Source organism: Pteropus vampyrus, unplaced genomic scaffold, assembly GCF_000151845.1.
Source record: "Pteropus vampyrus isolate Shadow unplaced genomic scaffold, Pvam_2.0 Scaffold410, whole genome shotgun sequence".
In the NCBI taxonomy this organism is placed as follows: domain Eukaryota; kingdom Metazoa; phylum Chordata; class Mammalia; order Chiroptera; family Pteropodidae; genus Pteropus; species Pteropus vampyrus.
Genome location: NW_011889191.1, coordinates 1009832 through 1025556, shown reverse-complemented (window position 1 = coordinate 1025556; position 15725 = coordinate 1009832). Strand labels below are relative to the sequence as shown.

The 15725-nt window shown below is 33.2% G+C and overlaps 1 protein-coding gene across 7 annotated transcripts in view; it reads left to right on the top strand.

The window, feature by feature from the left end:
* The first annotated feature begins 281 nt into the window (after positions 1-281).
* Positions 282-15725, top strand: part of PTBP2 (polypyrimidine tract binding protein 2) — a 69167-nt gene continuing 53723 nt past the window's right edge. For 3 of the 7 annotated variants that reach the window (XM_011380858.2, XM_011380856.2, XM_011380854.2), the window contains exon 1: positions 284-1359. The gene's annotated coding sequence lies outside the window, so the exon portion shown is untranslated. Of the gene's footprint in view, positions 1360-15725 lie in introns of all 7 variants that reach the window. The other 4 variants (XM_023523769.1, XM_023523768.1, XM_023523770.1 and 1 more) reach the window with 3 other exon arrangements.

The window sequence follows — 15725 nt, the reverse complement described above, 5'->3', positions numbered from 1 at the left end:
GCCCTGCCCCCCCCAGGAGCCATTTCGATCCGTAACCTGGGACCCGGACCCGCGGGAGCGGCGCCTGGACGAGCGAGCGTGGTGGCCGCGGAGAGAGGCCTGCGGGGTCCTGGGGGCGAGGGGAGAGGCGCCCCGTGCCTCCCAGCCGTCCCTGGCCGCCCGGCCCACCGCGGCGGGGGAGATGCGGGTGGCGGGAGCCTCCGCCGAAGCCAAGTGGGAGCCGCTGGGGAGGGGGCGGGGAGCCGTGCGGCAGAGGAAGGGGGAGGGCGGATGTCACACTCCTTTGTTTTCACTGGAGTCTGGTAGTGGGGGCGGGAGGCCGGAAAAATGCCTTTTTGTGGGGCCTGAGAACATTCAAGGCTTGGCACAAGGGCCCAGAAATTAAATCATCTAAAACACCAAGTGTTTGTGGTCGGCATAAGTCACATGGGCAAAGGCCAACAGCCATGGTGGAAACGAGCAGATAGCCAACACAGGGCCGTCTTTTTTAGCTACTTTAACCAGTTTCTGGAGAAACAAAAAACAGCTACAAAAAGCAAGAGCCGTGCTGCATCTTTGAGCGGCCGAGTGGAGAGAGTGATGCTGAGTGAAGTGAGGCAATGATGTGGACCAGGCTCTCCCAGGAGCTTAACGCACCACATCTGAAGGCTCTTAATATAATTGAACTCTGTCAGAACGGAGGCACCGTTTAGGGCCAGAATCTGGCTGTAATCAGCCCGTTTGTGGGGGAATGTGAAAACTGTGTCATTTAAAAAGTACGTACTAGAATCAGTAACAGTATTTGAAGAGTCAGAAGTAAAATAGGAATTTATTTTGATTAAACGTCTGGAGTTTGATGTTTTTTAAAGATAGTAAGTGAAGATCATATAAAAGTTAAGTTAAAAAAACTTTAAAAATTATCCCAGAGGTTATCTAGAGATTATTTCCCGATTAAACATAAATAAAGTTCATTATTCCCCCATATCAGTATGGAAATATTGATGGCAACACTTGCAGTTCATGTCCCCTGATTCTTTCAAGATTACTAAAGAGTCGATTTAAGTTTTAATAAGCTAAGTGTACTAGCTTTGTAGAAATCACATTATAATGTTTGAGTTTGTTCTTTATTTAAAGTATAAAAAAAATAAGTGTAGTGAATTTTGTTTCCCTTTTGAAAGTCTAGAAAACCAAGTTGATACAGTACAAAGAAGTGCCACCAACTATCTGTGTATTTGTTTTTCATCTGCATTGTGAGTGGAAGATTTAATGAATGATGAACTACCCTAAAAAGTTTCAGTGACCATTAGAAGAATAACAAGAGGTTGAAACTATTTTTTTTTTCTTTACAGAATTGTCACTGAGGTTGCTGTTGGTGTGAAGGTAGGAGAAGATTGAAACTAATGGAAACTGGATTGCTGAATCTATTATCATTAATGAAACTTTTCACTTAGCTTTTGAAAACTAATACAGCTAACAAAACCCAAGTGTAAAGTATTTCATTTTTAAAGTTGAATTACATAGTTTATAACCTAAATAGACAACAACCATACGATTTTCTAGAAAGACAGACAATAACATGTTAAAGGAGGTGTGAATGGTGTTCAAGGAATTAAAAATGCTCTCAAACATGGCTTCTTGTGAATATAAAATGATACCCCAGTTTTCTGAGGGAAATTATGGTTTTTAATGGGTAGATAAGTAATTTGATGTAAATCATAATTTTATTAATCTAAGGCTTTTTACTTTTATGAAGACTAAGATAGTTTTGCTAGTAGCCACATTTGTTACCCTGATCCTTGAAAATAAACTTGTTTAGACAGTTAGCTTCAAATTTGAGTCAGAAGTTAAGAGCTGGTTTGTCTTTTTATTAAAGGAAGATAGGCTTTATGGTAGAGATTATTTGGAATTTTTCCTCAATCACTTTTTGGCCAGGAAAACTATTCATTCTTTAAAACTTAGTTCTAATGAGTAGGCCTTTTGTTTCCTTGAATTCATATTTTAACATCAAGGTGCATTACAATTTCGTGTTTGTAAGCCTCTCTACCGTTTTAGGGCATGGTCCTTGTCTTATATATTTTCCAAGCTTGGCACATCTTCCCAGCCTATTCCTTGAATAATCTTGTTTAGTTATAATGTTGAAATGCAGTAAGAACTTAACCCTGGTTTATATTAATTAGTCTGTGGCAAAATTGCTTGTGTTATACATGTGTTGCTTAAAGTTGCAGAACCTATCAGTGAAGTTAAGTGAGGACTTACCTCTACTCAAATACTTGTTGGATGCAGTGACATTCTTCCTCCAAGTGTGAATCTTGAGAGGTGATGCTGACTGTTCAGGATATTTTTTAGAACTTTAAAATTTCATTCGTAACAATGTGATAGTCTTTAAAATACTTTTGGTGGTATTTTGTGTTTCCTTGGTTATTTTCTGTCCTCTGCCTTATGGTGGTCCAGATACTTTGTGCTTTAATAGACATATTTGTTAAGTTCATATTATGTAGATTGGTGGTGAAAGAATGAGCTTTTGGCAGGGGGCATTATTTGGCAGTATTATTTTCTAAGGTGAGATAGATGTAGGATTTGAAATGGGGAATTGCTCAAAAGTGCAAGATATAGGTATTGTTGTTACCATCCAAACATATTCTCTGAAAGTGAATTTTGTAAAAGAATAAATGATACAAGTCTGAGATGTCTATTACTAGACAGATAAGTAATTTGATAGAATGAACTAGAGAAGACCCAGAATGAGAAGGCAGAGAGAAAAGAGACACGGTGTAGGATGTCCAGATATGGTTTATTGGTTATACCAGTTTTCTGTATTAGTAGTTTGAGGAGAAAATATTAGAAAATGATATAAAAATAATTGCTTACCATTTTTTGCCCATCGTGTAATACAAAAGTTTGAATAACTAAAGTTATGTTTTATATAATTTTCTGGAATAGTGGTTAAGAATTTTTGCTTTGGCGTCAGACCTATGTACAAATAATTAAGCTTTCCTAATTTTTTAAAAATAAAAGTAATATATATGGTTTTAAAAAGTTCAGAGTGCAAAGTATTTCTCACTGATTCTCAGTTCTGTTTCTCACATGTAGGTATTATGTTAAAATATTTCTGGTGCATTTTTTTCTGAACTGTTTATGTTTACCCCATGTATGGACATCCTTGTTTGTTTATGCAAATGGATTAATGCTATGTGTGCTGGCCTGTATCTTGCCTTGCCTTTAAAAAAAAAAAAAGCTTTTTTTGAGATATTTACTATCAACTATATTTAAAGTATACCCTGTTTTGACATACGTATACACCTATGAAACCATTACCACAATCAAGATAATGAACGTCTGTCAACCCCAAAATTATAATTTTGACCTTATGTAATCCCTCCCATCTTTCCCCAAGCAACCACTGATCTGCTTTCTATCACTATAGATTAGTTTGCATTTTTTAGAATTTTAAATAAATAGAATAGTACAGCATATGTCCATTTTGGGTCTGGCTTATTCTACTCAGCATAATTATTTTGAGAGTTACCCATGTTATATATCAATAGTCCATTCGTTTTTATTGCTTAGTATATTGTATAGGTATATACACTTTGTTCATTCAACTCTCGATGGATATTTGGGATGTTTCCAATTTGGGGTTATTATAAATAAAGCTGCTGTGAGCATTCTTGTACAAATCTTTGTCTGAACAAATGTTTTCATTTCTCATGGGGAAATACCTATGATTGGAATGCCTGGAACATATGGTAGGCATATCTATCATTAGCTTTTTAAGAAACTGCAAACTGTTTTCCAAAGTGGTTGTACCATTTTACATAGCCACCCACAGAGCATGAGATTTCCACACCAAAGGGTTTAAATCTCTTTGCCTACTTTTTAAATTGGGTTCTTTATTACTGAGTCTGGTTACAGGTCCTTAGAATATTTTCTGGCACTTGTGTTTTCATTCTCTTAACAGTGCTTTTTGAAGAGCAGCAGTTTTAAAATCTGATAAACTTAAGCTTACTAATGATTTTCTTGTATGGATCACCCTTTTGGTGTCATATCAAAGCCATCCTTGCCTAACCTGATTTTCTCTTTTGTTTTCCAACAGAAATTTTTTAGTTTTTGGCATTACATTGAACTCTTTTTGAGTAAATTTTTAAAATATGGTACAAAGTCTGAATCAACATTTTTCGGTGTTGGGTATGGACATCTACTTTTCCTAAAAGTACCGTATGTTGAAAAGACTATCCGTTCTTCCTTGAATTGGCTTAGCACCTTTTGTCAAAAATCAATTATGTATGTCTGTTTGATTCTATTTCTGTACTGTATTCTTTTCCACTGACTCTTTTTTTATCTACCTAGAAGCCAAAAACATATCGTCTTAATTACTGTAGCTCTATGTTAAGTCTTGAATTCAAGTAGAGCTTTGTTCTTTTTCAAAGCTGTTTTGGCTCTTCTGGGTCCTTTACATTTTCATATGAGTTAGTGTCTACAAAACCTGATGGGATTTTATTGGAATTAATGACTCTATAGAGCAACTTGGGGAAAATTGACAAGTGTTGAGTTTCTCACCCGTTAATACATATTTACTTAGATCTCTAATTTCTTTCAGCATTGTTTTGAGTTTTCAGTGTACAGACTTTGTATATTTTTGTCAGATTCATCCCTATATAGTGTTTCCTGTTGCTGTTGTAGATATTTTAAAAATTCAATTTCCAATTGTTACTGGTATATAGAAATATAGATTATTTTTGCATATTGCTCTTGCATTACACGTTTGCCAAACTCACTTGTTAGATTTAATAGCTTTTTTGTAGATGCCATCAAATTTTCTTCACAGACTTTTTCCTTTTGTGTCTGTATGCCATTTTTATTGCCTATGACATCTAGTACAATGTTGAATATAAGTGATGAGAACAAGCATCCTTACTTTGTTCCTGATGTTAGGATGAGCACCCTAAATGATATGAATTCTTTCTTAAATGTTTGGTATAATTCACCTGTGTAGCTGTGTGGGCCTGGTGTTTGTTTTTGTGAAGAGGTTTTAAACTACATGTTCAATTTATTTAATAGACATAGGACTATTCCGGTTATCTGTTTCTTTTTAAGTGAATTTGTGTTTTCTATAGAATGAGTCTGTTTTATCAAAGTTGCTGAACCTATTTGCATAGAGTTCATAATATTACCTTTTTATACTTTTGATATATATAAAATCTATAATGATGTCAACTCTCTCATTCCTGATACTGATAATTTGTGTCTTTTCTCTTTTTTCCCTCATCAGATTGGCTAGAGGTTTATTGATTTTAGTAATATAAATAATCCAAAAATCAGCGTTTGATTTTGCGTTTTCTCTCTTTTTTTTTTTTTATTGATTTCTCTTTTTTTCTACTGCTTTGTATTCAGTTTGCTTTTTTTATACTTAGCTAACATTGAAGTCGATGTTATTGACTTGATACTTTTTCTAATATAGAAGTTTATTGCTGTATACTTCCGTTTAAGTACTACTTTTATGGCATCCCTCAAATTTTGACATACTTTATTTAGTTCAAAATACATTCTAATTTTTATTTTTTTGACCTATGAGTTATTAAGAAGTACGTTATTTAACTTCCAAATACTTGGAGTTTCCCATATATATTTCTTTTATTTCTAATTCCATTATGACTAGAGAACATATTTTAAGACTTGAACCTTTGTAAATTTGAGACTTGTTTTATAGTACAAATTGATATTCTGTTAATTTTAATTGCACTTGATAGGGATGTGTATTCTGCTGTTGTTGAGTGGTATATTCTATAAATGCCAATTAGATCATGTTTACTGATACTGTTCAAGTAATCTAACCTTTCTGATTTTCTGTCCTATCATTTATTGAAAACAGGATATTGAAATCTCCACTTATGCTATACATTTGTCCGTTTTTCTTTGGAGTTGTACCAGTTTTTGCTTTTTTCCCCCCAGGTTTTATACTTAGGATTACTGCGTCCTCTTGATACATTGGCCCTATTATTATTATGACCAGTTTTATCCTCGGCAGTATTCTTTGCTTTAAAATCTACTTTTTCTGATATTAATATAGCCATCTCATCTTTCTTTTGAATAGAGTTCACATGGTATATCTTTTTCCATTCTCTTGTTTTCATCCTTTTTGTGTCCTTAAAGTATGTTTCTTGTAGATAGCATCAAGTTGGGTCTTGAATTTTAAATCCAATCTTATACCCTCTTTTAGTTGTTAAGACTGTACCCATTTAATGTTATTACCAGTATGGTTAGCTTTAAAACTACCACTTTGCTTTTCGTTTTCTATTTGTCCCTTGTGTTCTTTGTTCCCTTTTTTGTTTTCTGCTTTTTTAAATTATTTTTTTATTCCATTTTATCTCTTGTTAGCTTATTAGCTTATAACTTTGTTTTCTTATGTTACTGACTGTTTTAGGATTTATAGCATACATCTCTAACCACAGTTTTCCCTGAGGAGTATTTATGCCTCTTTACATGTATTATGCGAATATTAGAATACTTCTCCCCTCTTGGCCTTTGTGCTATTGTTATACATTTTACTCCTGCATTTGTTATAAATTCTCCATTCTTTTTGTTTGTTTAAACAACCAGTTATCTTTTAAAAATATTTTCTACATTACCCATTTCAGAGTTATGTATGTGCATTGAATACTTGGAGGAGTCTCTGCAGATTCTGCAGTTCTCTCTGCAGTTCTTCTCTGGTACTCTGCCATACAAACTTTAGTTGCTTTGGTCTCTTTGGACTCTTGACTCTTTCTTAACTAGAAAGTTTTGAAGTTTGGCCTGGTTTCTCCATCTGAGCTGTTTCATGGCCTGGACTTTGTCTCAAGAGAGTAAGCTGGGACAATCATGGACTCAACTTGTTTGTTTTCTGATGCTTAGGGTTCATTGTCCATCATTGTCTAATGTCCAGCAGTCTTGAAAACCATTCTATATATTTGTGAATTTTTTATTATTATTATTTTTATTTTAGTAGGGTAGTCTGGCCCCGTGTAACACCATCTTGATTGGTAGTAGAAGTCAGCGGTTTTTTTTAATTACATAACATGGTCTCTGCAGTTATGGATTTACCTCATTCTTTTTTGTATGGATACACTACAGTTTAGTTACTGCACTGATGGACATTTTGGTCTGATTATTACTCTTAAAAAGTATGGAAATATATAAAATAGAAGTAAAAATGAAATTTACAGTTTATGAAAAACAATGCTAAAGGATACTTTACTAATTTGTTTTCCACAACTGTGTATGGGGGTGTCTATTTCTCCACGCCCTAACCACTTCTGGGTTTTATAAAAATTTAGAACATCAGCTAATTTTAGGCTTAAAGTGTTTTATAATTTATATTTTGAAATGGGAGAGATATAAAATTTTCGATTATATTTCTTTTCTTTTCAACTGCCTCTGTATATATGTGACCTATTTTAATGATCGTTTATATCATTTACTACAACTCTATATAAAAAGAAAATTGATTCAAATGCATTGTAGTTCTTTTTTCCTTCCAGTTTATTATTTTTTGATTTTGTGTGTGTGTGTGTGTAGTTTTGGGCGTATAGGTATACTTGAATTCAGTGCTATAATTTAATTTTATTTGTCCGATACTTGAAAAGTAAGTGCGATTATGCATAAAAAGTTTTCTTCGAACTAGGTCCTCAGTTAATGTTAACTAATTTGTACTACATATAGATTACCCAAATTTTACAGCTTTAGGATATGTTGAAATCTCATTTTTAATGCTCTTATAAAATTTGCTGTATTCAGATCTCATTGATTTTACTCCTTTTTGTTTATCTCACTGACACTACAAAATGAATGGAAATTTGATGAATTTAAAAAAAAATTTTTTTTTTACATCCTTTGTAATTTATAATTAACTTTAGGATTTCATTTCTGTACTCTTAATCATTTTGCCAGTGTGAAATCCTTGCGAAATAATGAACCTTTTGTTTGGGAAGACAAATGCATGAAATAATTGCAGAATAGTACAAGATGATACTCAATATGGTAAAATGTTGACTTCTGGAATGCAAATTTTAAAAATGGTGAAATTTGTAGCAGTTTCTTTTTTTTTTTAGTAAGTTAACTAAAGAAGCCTTTATAACTGGACAGTTAAAAAAGGATCTATTTGTTAAAATAAGTTGTTAGCTTTTTTCAAGTTGGATTTCATTAGTATTGTAAAAGCACTGGTTATAAATTGCTGAATGCATAATTTAAGTTGTGATATGGATATTGAAGTCGCCATCATTGCCTTTTTTTATGTAATTACAATGAAATAATACTAAACCTAACTTTGTAATAGTTGAACATAACTGGTTGTTTATAATATATGTTATTAAGAACTGTTGGGTTCTTAGATTTTGATTTTTTCTTAAAACACTACATAATGCTTGCTATAGTATTTGTATTAGGATTTCAAATTGTTACCAAACTAAAGGGAATTTATTTGTGCACATCAAAGCCAAATGAGGTATGAACAGGGGTTTGCAGAAAAGAAAGGTTTATTTAAGGAAATGGTACCAGGTGAGCTAACACTCAAAGATGTAGCTCCTTGATGGCCTCTAGGGAATATCATGGTAGCTAAGGGAGTTGGGATCCTGGGCTCTACTGATTGATTGATCGGTGTTAGGGTGGGAGGCAGTTGATCATTGCATCAGTTCTTCATCGTTTGTGGCATCGTTCTGTCTGATTTGAAGAGGTTGTGACCAGTAGGGTCATTCCACCTATAGGAGTCTAAAGATGAAACTCAGTTGAGGTCAAGATGTTATCTTTAGTTTGACAAAAACTGTTTTCGTGGTCAGCAGACCCGAGGCTTTGTTCCTAAGTTTGATGCTGACCAGAATCTGATGTCCTAAGGGCTTAATGATTAAGGGAGTGGACATGCAGTATGGGCGAAGGTGGAAGGATAAGGAAAAAAAAAGAAGCAAGTGAGTACAAGTCCAGTTTGAATCAAGGAGAAAGAGAAGGAAAAAGTCATTTTAAAGAAATGAAGATTTGCATGATTACAGACCTTTATAGTGTCTCCTAAATGTCAGTACTTTGTTAGAAACTGGTGATTCAAAACACTGAGACAGTAGATGCTCCTTGAGGACACAGCCTTTATTTTATTGTTCCTCTGGTACCAATAGTACATGATAAATAGTACATACTCAGTAAATATTTAGTGACTCTTGAAGGGTCTTTGGCTTCAATGTGTTTATAATTTCATGAGCTATTTATCAATAAAAAGATAAATACCACAGTGCTATATTTATTTTTATTTTATTTATTACAAAACTTTTGTGCTGGAGATCCAAGAGAGCTATGTCTTCTAGGACCTCATCTAGTTAAAGAGATAATTACACGCAAGCAAGTGCTGTATGGCTACAGTAGGAGAGAGTAGTTTTGGTTGGTAGGATCAGAATAGATTTCATGAAAGTAGTTGGTTGTAATCTGTGCTTTGTAAATAGGTTGGGAGAGCAGGCGAGCAGCACAGACATACATTATTTTATTATGCTCCACTTTATTGCACCCCGTAGATGTTACGAAGATTACAACTCAGTATTGCGGTGGTCCGGAACCTGACCTGCAACATCTTTGAGGTCTGCCTGTAGACGATGAGAGAATGATGTGGTCAAAATTGTTTCTATTGGCTAGCACAAATTCACAGCAATTGAGCAGTGTGCTGAATACTTCGTCATTTATAGGATAGGGTTTGTATATGGATGTGAGAAGAAAGATAGGGTGGCAGGTGTGTTGCAGAAGGCCTCAAGTGCAGGTTGTGGAATTTGTACTTCCTGTGGGTAGGCACTATTCTGTATACCTGTACATTTCCATACATAAAAGTAGCTCATTTTCTTGCTGTCTTTAGAATGTGGAAACTGAGCTCCAAAAAGATGAACTTTGGTATTACGTGGAGCACTATAAGCCTCTATAATTTTTAACTATTTTAATCTCTTATATGGTTTGTATGTGTTGATAAATTGTAATAGCTTTCTTAATTTAGTTTTAGATGTACTGCTTTAGGGGCTAAAGTGGCGAGGTAATATTTTTACTCCAAAAGTAATAAAGTATCACAAAGAGTCATGACAGGTATGTGTTTTTGAGCAGTGATTTTTTTTTTTTTTTAAATAACTACTGTGGTGAATTTTGAACTTAGAAAAAAGATAATGATATCATAAACCATTATTTGTTACTCATTCTCAACAGTCATTAACCAGTAAGTCATTGCTACAATTTATAGTCTCCACACTCCACTTTTCTCCTGTATTTCAAGATAAATTCCAGATATATTGTTTTATTCGTAAATGTTTTAGTGGGTCTCTTTAACAGATAAGGTCTCTGTCTCTCTCTGTCTGTCTTTCTTTCAAGAAATAAAATCACAATGCTGTTAGGACACCAAAACAACATCAATTATTGAACGTTATCAAGCGCAGTGTTAAAATTTTTGTCTCATAAAAGTCATAGTATTTTTATAAAGTTTTTTATTTTTAAGTAGGGCAGGATCAGGGTAGAAAAAGATCAACATGTTCAATGCTAGATCAATATGCCTCTTAATTTCTTGTGATATACGAGTTTTTTCATCCCCGTCTGGGTTTTTTAATTCCATTTTATTTCTGAAGAAAACTGGCTGTTGGTTTTACAGAGTCGCCCCCACAGTCTGCATCTACTGATTGTATTCTGATATATTTTAATACGTTCTTCATATAACTGTCAATTGGTAGTTGGATCCTGGAGACTTTCAGATTCTCTTTTTGTCTATTTTGGTAATATTTTATAAGTGATGATACGTTTTTCCAGTAGAAGACTTAAGATGTCTGATTGTTTGTTTGTTTTTTTTTTTTTTTTTTTTTTTTTTGGCATGTCTGTGGTGTTATTCCCAAGAATATTTTGTGTAATAGCTTTTTCTTTGCCTTGTTTGTGCTTGTCATAGTCCCTTGGTAAACATCTGTCCCTCAGTATTCTTAAAAGATATCTACAAAGAAATATATCTTAAAGTGCACATAATAGAAATACAATATTAAAATTTAACATAAATTGGAATTATTGATAGTGGACAAGAATGTATTTTCAGTGGAGGTCTTGTCAACTTTAGAGCATGTGATTTAGAATTAACAGACTAGGGATGGCCCCTGTAACATTGAATAAGATAACCTCTGAGTTTCAGTTTCACAGTTTTTAAAATGGGCTTAGTAATTAGTAAGACTTACTTCAAAAGTTTTTTTGAAGATTAGTTAGAATAACCTATGAAAGATAGCACAGAATGGCACATAGGTGCTCATTATCAAATGATGATAATGGTGGTTATTGTAGTTCTTCAGTTTGTAAATCTGATTTGGAAGGAGCACTTTAATGGAAATCAGTAAATAAGTTTTTAAGAGAGCATGGAGGCCGGGTTAAAAATAGTTGGTCAGATGGCACTAAAAAGAAAATTAGTGAACTAAAAAATAAAAATTACTCAGAATTTAGCACAGAGCAAAAATAAGATGAAAATAGGTTAAAAGAGATGGAGTAAAGGAAGTTAAATTCTACAAATTCCTAATTACAGTTCCAGAAAGAGAAATTAAATATTATAGAGAAGCAAAATTTGAAAAGCAAAAGACTGAACATTTTTCTAAAATGGCTGAACTACATGAATTCTTAGATTTAAGATTCAAAAGAAAACCTAGATAAGTCTTAGTGAAAGAGCAGAACACTAAAGACACAGAGAAGATCTTTAAAGCAGCCGGAGAAAATCAGATTCCCTAAGAAGGAGTAAGAACTGGAAAGACACAAAACGCTTCTTCAGCAACACGGGCATCCAAAAGATAGTGGAATAGTATCTTCAGAGCATTGAATGAAAGTAATTGTCCACCTGTCATCTCATAGTTGGCTAACTTATCCCTAAGAAGAGCAAAATAATGACTTTTTTTGTTTGTTTTAGAAATAATCCCGCCCCCAAAGGCAATTAAAAAAAATTATCAACAGACCCCCCTATAGGAATGTCTAGAGGTTGTACTTTAGTAAGAAGGCCAGTGACTCCAGAAAGGATGTCTGAGGTAGAAGTAAGGTTAACCAAGAAATTGGTAAGCCTGTAGATAGATTTTAAATACTGAATGTATAAGAAAATAAATATAAGCAGTGATTGATAGGGAGTTTAAAAAATAGAACTAAACATACTAAATTATAGCAACATGTAAGAATGGCAGAGTAACTAGAGTTCTAAGTATTGTTTTGAGCTGTGTTGTCAGTTATGGTAGCCATTAGTCTGTGTGGTTGTTGAACACTTCACATGTGGCTAGTCTAAATTGATCTGCTCTTAATTGTAAAGTATACACATATTCTTAAGATATAGTATTAAAAATGTAATTTTTATATTTATACATTTAAATGATAACATTGAGTTAAATAAAATACATTTGTAGAACCTTTTTCTTTTAACTTTTTAAAATATGGCTACTGAAAAACAAGGTTACATGTGTTGCTCACATTACATTTCTTTTGAACCATGCCTTTCTGGAGGGTAGGAATTTCAAATCTAAAGTGAATCAGATTTTTATATTTTAAAATAAAAGAGTGAGCACAGTAAAAGTAGGGATAGGATGTCTAACTTTTAAAATAATTGGGGATGGGGTGATCGAAATTAAAGATGTATAATCCAAAAGAAGTCGGAAAAAAATAAGAGTAGGACACAGTCAGTTCAATTTAATGGCATTAGGAGCTGTGGAGGATTCCTTTGAGCCTTTAAAAGTAGAATTTTGGGTGATAGGAAGTTGGACTTAATCTAACCCTAATTACCTCCCAGAGGCCCCATGTCCAAATAACATCACATTGGGGATTAGGGCTTCAACTTATGAATTTTAGGGGGACATAAACACCCTGCATATACCTCACCCTTACTTCTGTGGAATTATCTATACTTTCGTTATATGTATTTATATTTTTTATCTTAAGCATATATGGTTTTGTTTTACTTGTTTAAATGATATATATTTGCTTTCATGCTGTATGTCTTCTGTAATTTGCTTTTATGTTCAGTGATTGTTTCTTAACCTATGTTTATATATAGTTCAAATTCATTCATTTTCATTGCCATATAGTATATGATTATATGAATATACCATTACCCTGTTGACAACTACAAGGTTATTTTTTCCTGTTACAAATTGCCATGAGCATTTTGCATATTTCATTATGTCAAAGTTTGAGTTTCTCTAGAAGTAGAATTGCTGGATTATAGGTTGTCTGTTTCATGTTGAATGGATATTGACATGTTGCTTCCCTAAGTGGCTTTGCCAATTTATACTCCGTTAGCAGTATATGAGAATTCCTGTTTCTACATATCCTCTCTGATAATTGACACTGTTGAACTTTTTAATGTTGTATATGTGAATGGTATCTCGTTTTAATTTGAATTCCCTGAGTAGTAATGTTATATTTTCTTAATTGACCATTCATGTTTTTTTTCTTTTAAATGCCCATTCATATCGTCTATCCATTTTTCTTTTTAATGTAGTTTTTGTCTTTTTCTTGTTGATTCCTAGGAGTTTTTATGTTAAAAGTTTTGTTAATTATACATGCTACAGATAACTCCTTTCTGACTGTGGCTTTTTTACATTGAGGAATAGCAGTTGGAAGTTTTAACATCACATTTATGTTTTAGTTTTAAAAAATATTTAACTGAAAGTTTTATATTATTTGTAGATTTTATTTTGAAATTAAAAGTTTTGATTTTTACATTTAAGGCCTCAGTCTATTCGGAACTGAATTTTTGTGTGGTGTATGGTAAAGTTTTAATAATTTTTCCCTTATGCAACTCAGTTGAATAGTTAATTTTTTTCCTACTGATCTGCAGTGTCAGCTGTCAGGTTTCCATATGTGCATGGAACTGTTTCTGGGTTATCTGTTCTGTTTCATTGTTAGTCTATTTCTGTATGAATACCACAGTGTCTTAATTTAGTGTAGCATCACAGTAAGTCTTGGAATTTCACAACTTTGTTCTTCAGAATTGTCTTGGCGTTTACTGTATACCGTATGTCTGTTAAGATCAGTTGGGTAATTTCCTTGAAGATTTTTTGAGTTTTGATTATAATTGCACTAAATTTCTAAGTTAATTGAGGGAGCATTGCATTTGCTTTATCAATAAAGTAATATATGGCAGTGCTTGAGCTCAAAGGCAGAGAACTATATTTCTTTGAAGAATTTTCTCTTTTTTCCCTTGATTTAATCTCTAATTATAAAAGACAGGCTTAATGCAGAGAATTAAGTGCTTTATGCAAAAAGGGAAATAAGTTAAATCACCAGGAATTTTACCAAAGCTAAGCAGCATTGTATGTGCTTCCCATCATTTTTACCCTTATATATATATATATATGTAGGGTGTAAAAGAGGGATACTTATTTGACAAATAGTTTTATTTCTTCCAAAGTTATTGGTTTATTCAGTTATTCAGTACTTTTCTAGAAAATTATGTTTTACTTTCAGATTTCTCATCAACACTTACTGTTTCTTCTGTTTTTGTTAATAGCTATTCGTGTGAAGTGATCTCTTATTGTGGTTTTTTTATTGGCTTTTCTTTGACAATTAGTGATGTTGAGCGCTTTTTCTTATACCTGTTGGCCATCTGTATGTCATCTTTGTAAAAATGTCTATTCACTTTCTCTGTCTACTTGATTTTAAAGGTGCATTGTTTATTTTTTTCCGAGTTTTATGAGTTTTTTAATATGTTTTTTGTATTAATCTCTTATCAAATATATGATTTGCAGGTATTTTCTTCTGTTTCTTAGGTTGCCATCTTGTTGATGGTTTCCTTTACCATTCAGAAGCTTTTTAGTTTGATATAGTCCTAATTGTTTATATTTGCTTTTGTTGCCTTTGCTTTTGAGGTCAAATCCAAAGAATCATTGCCAAAACCAGTGCCAAGAAGCTTACCACCTGCTTTTTTTAATAGTTGTTTTATGGATTCACATCTTAAATTTAAGTCTTTAATTCATTTCGAGTTGACTTCGGTATATGGTGTAAAATAGTGGTCTAGTTTCTTTCTTCTACATGTGGTGTTTAGTTTTCCCAGCACCATTTTTTGAAGTTACTACCTTTCTCCATTGTATTTTCTTCCCTCCTTTGTTTTGTAAATTAATTGACCATATATGCATGGGTTTATTTTTGAACTCTTTATTCTGTTCCATTGATCTATGTGTCTTTTTATATCAGTGCCATACTGTTTGGGTTACTGTAGCATTGTAATATAGTTTGAAATTAGGAAGTGTGCTGCCTCCAGCTTTGTTCTCAATATTGCTTTGGCTTTTTGGAGACCTTTGTGATCCCATACAAATTTTAAGATTGTTTGTTCTAGTTCTATGAAAAATGACACTGGAATTTCGATAGGGTTTACGTTGACTGTAGATTTCTTTGAGTAGTATGGATGTTTTAACAATATTTGTGTCTTTTACAATTTTTTAATCTATATCTTTTTCATTTTTAAAACGTTATTATACAACTTTGAAGATAAATGAAAGTGTGTCAGTGGTTTAATAATACAGTTAACCCTTAACACGGATTTGAATTGTGCAAGTCCTCTTACACATGGAGTTTTTTCAGTAACTACCTGTACCATTTTTAATCCATGGTTAGGAGTCTGCAGATGCAGAGGGCTGAGTATGCATCAACCTACACCATTTTATATAGGGAAACCTGAGCATCCACAAGTGATGGTCCTAGAACAAATCCCTAGATACTGAGAGACTTAACATTTTTGAAGAGTCAAAAGTTATATGTAGAATTTT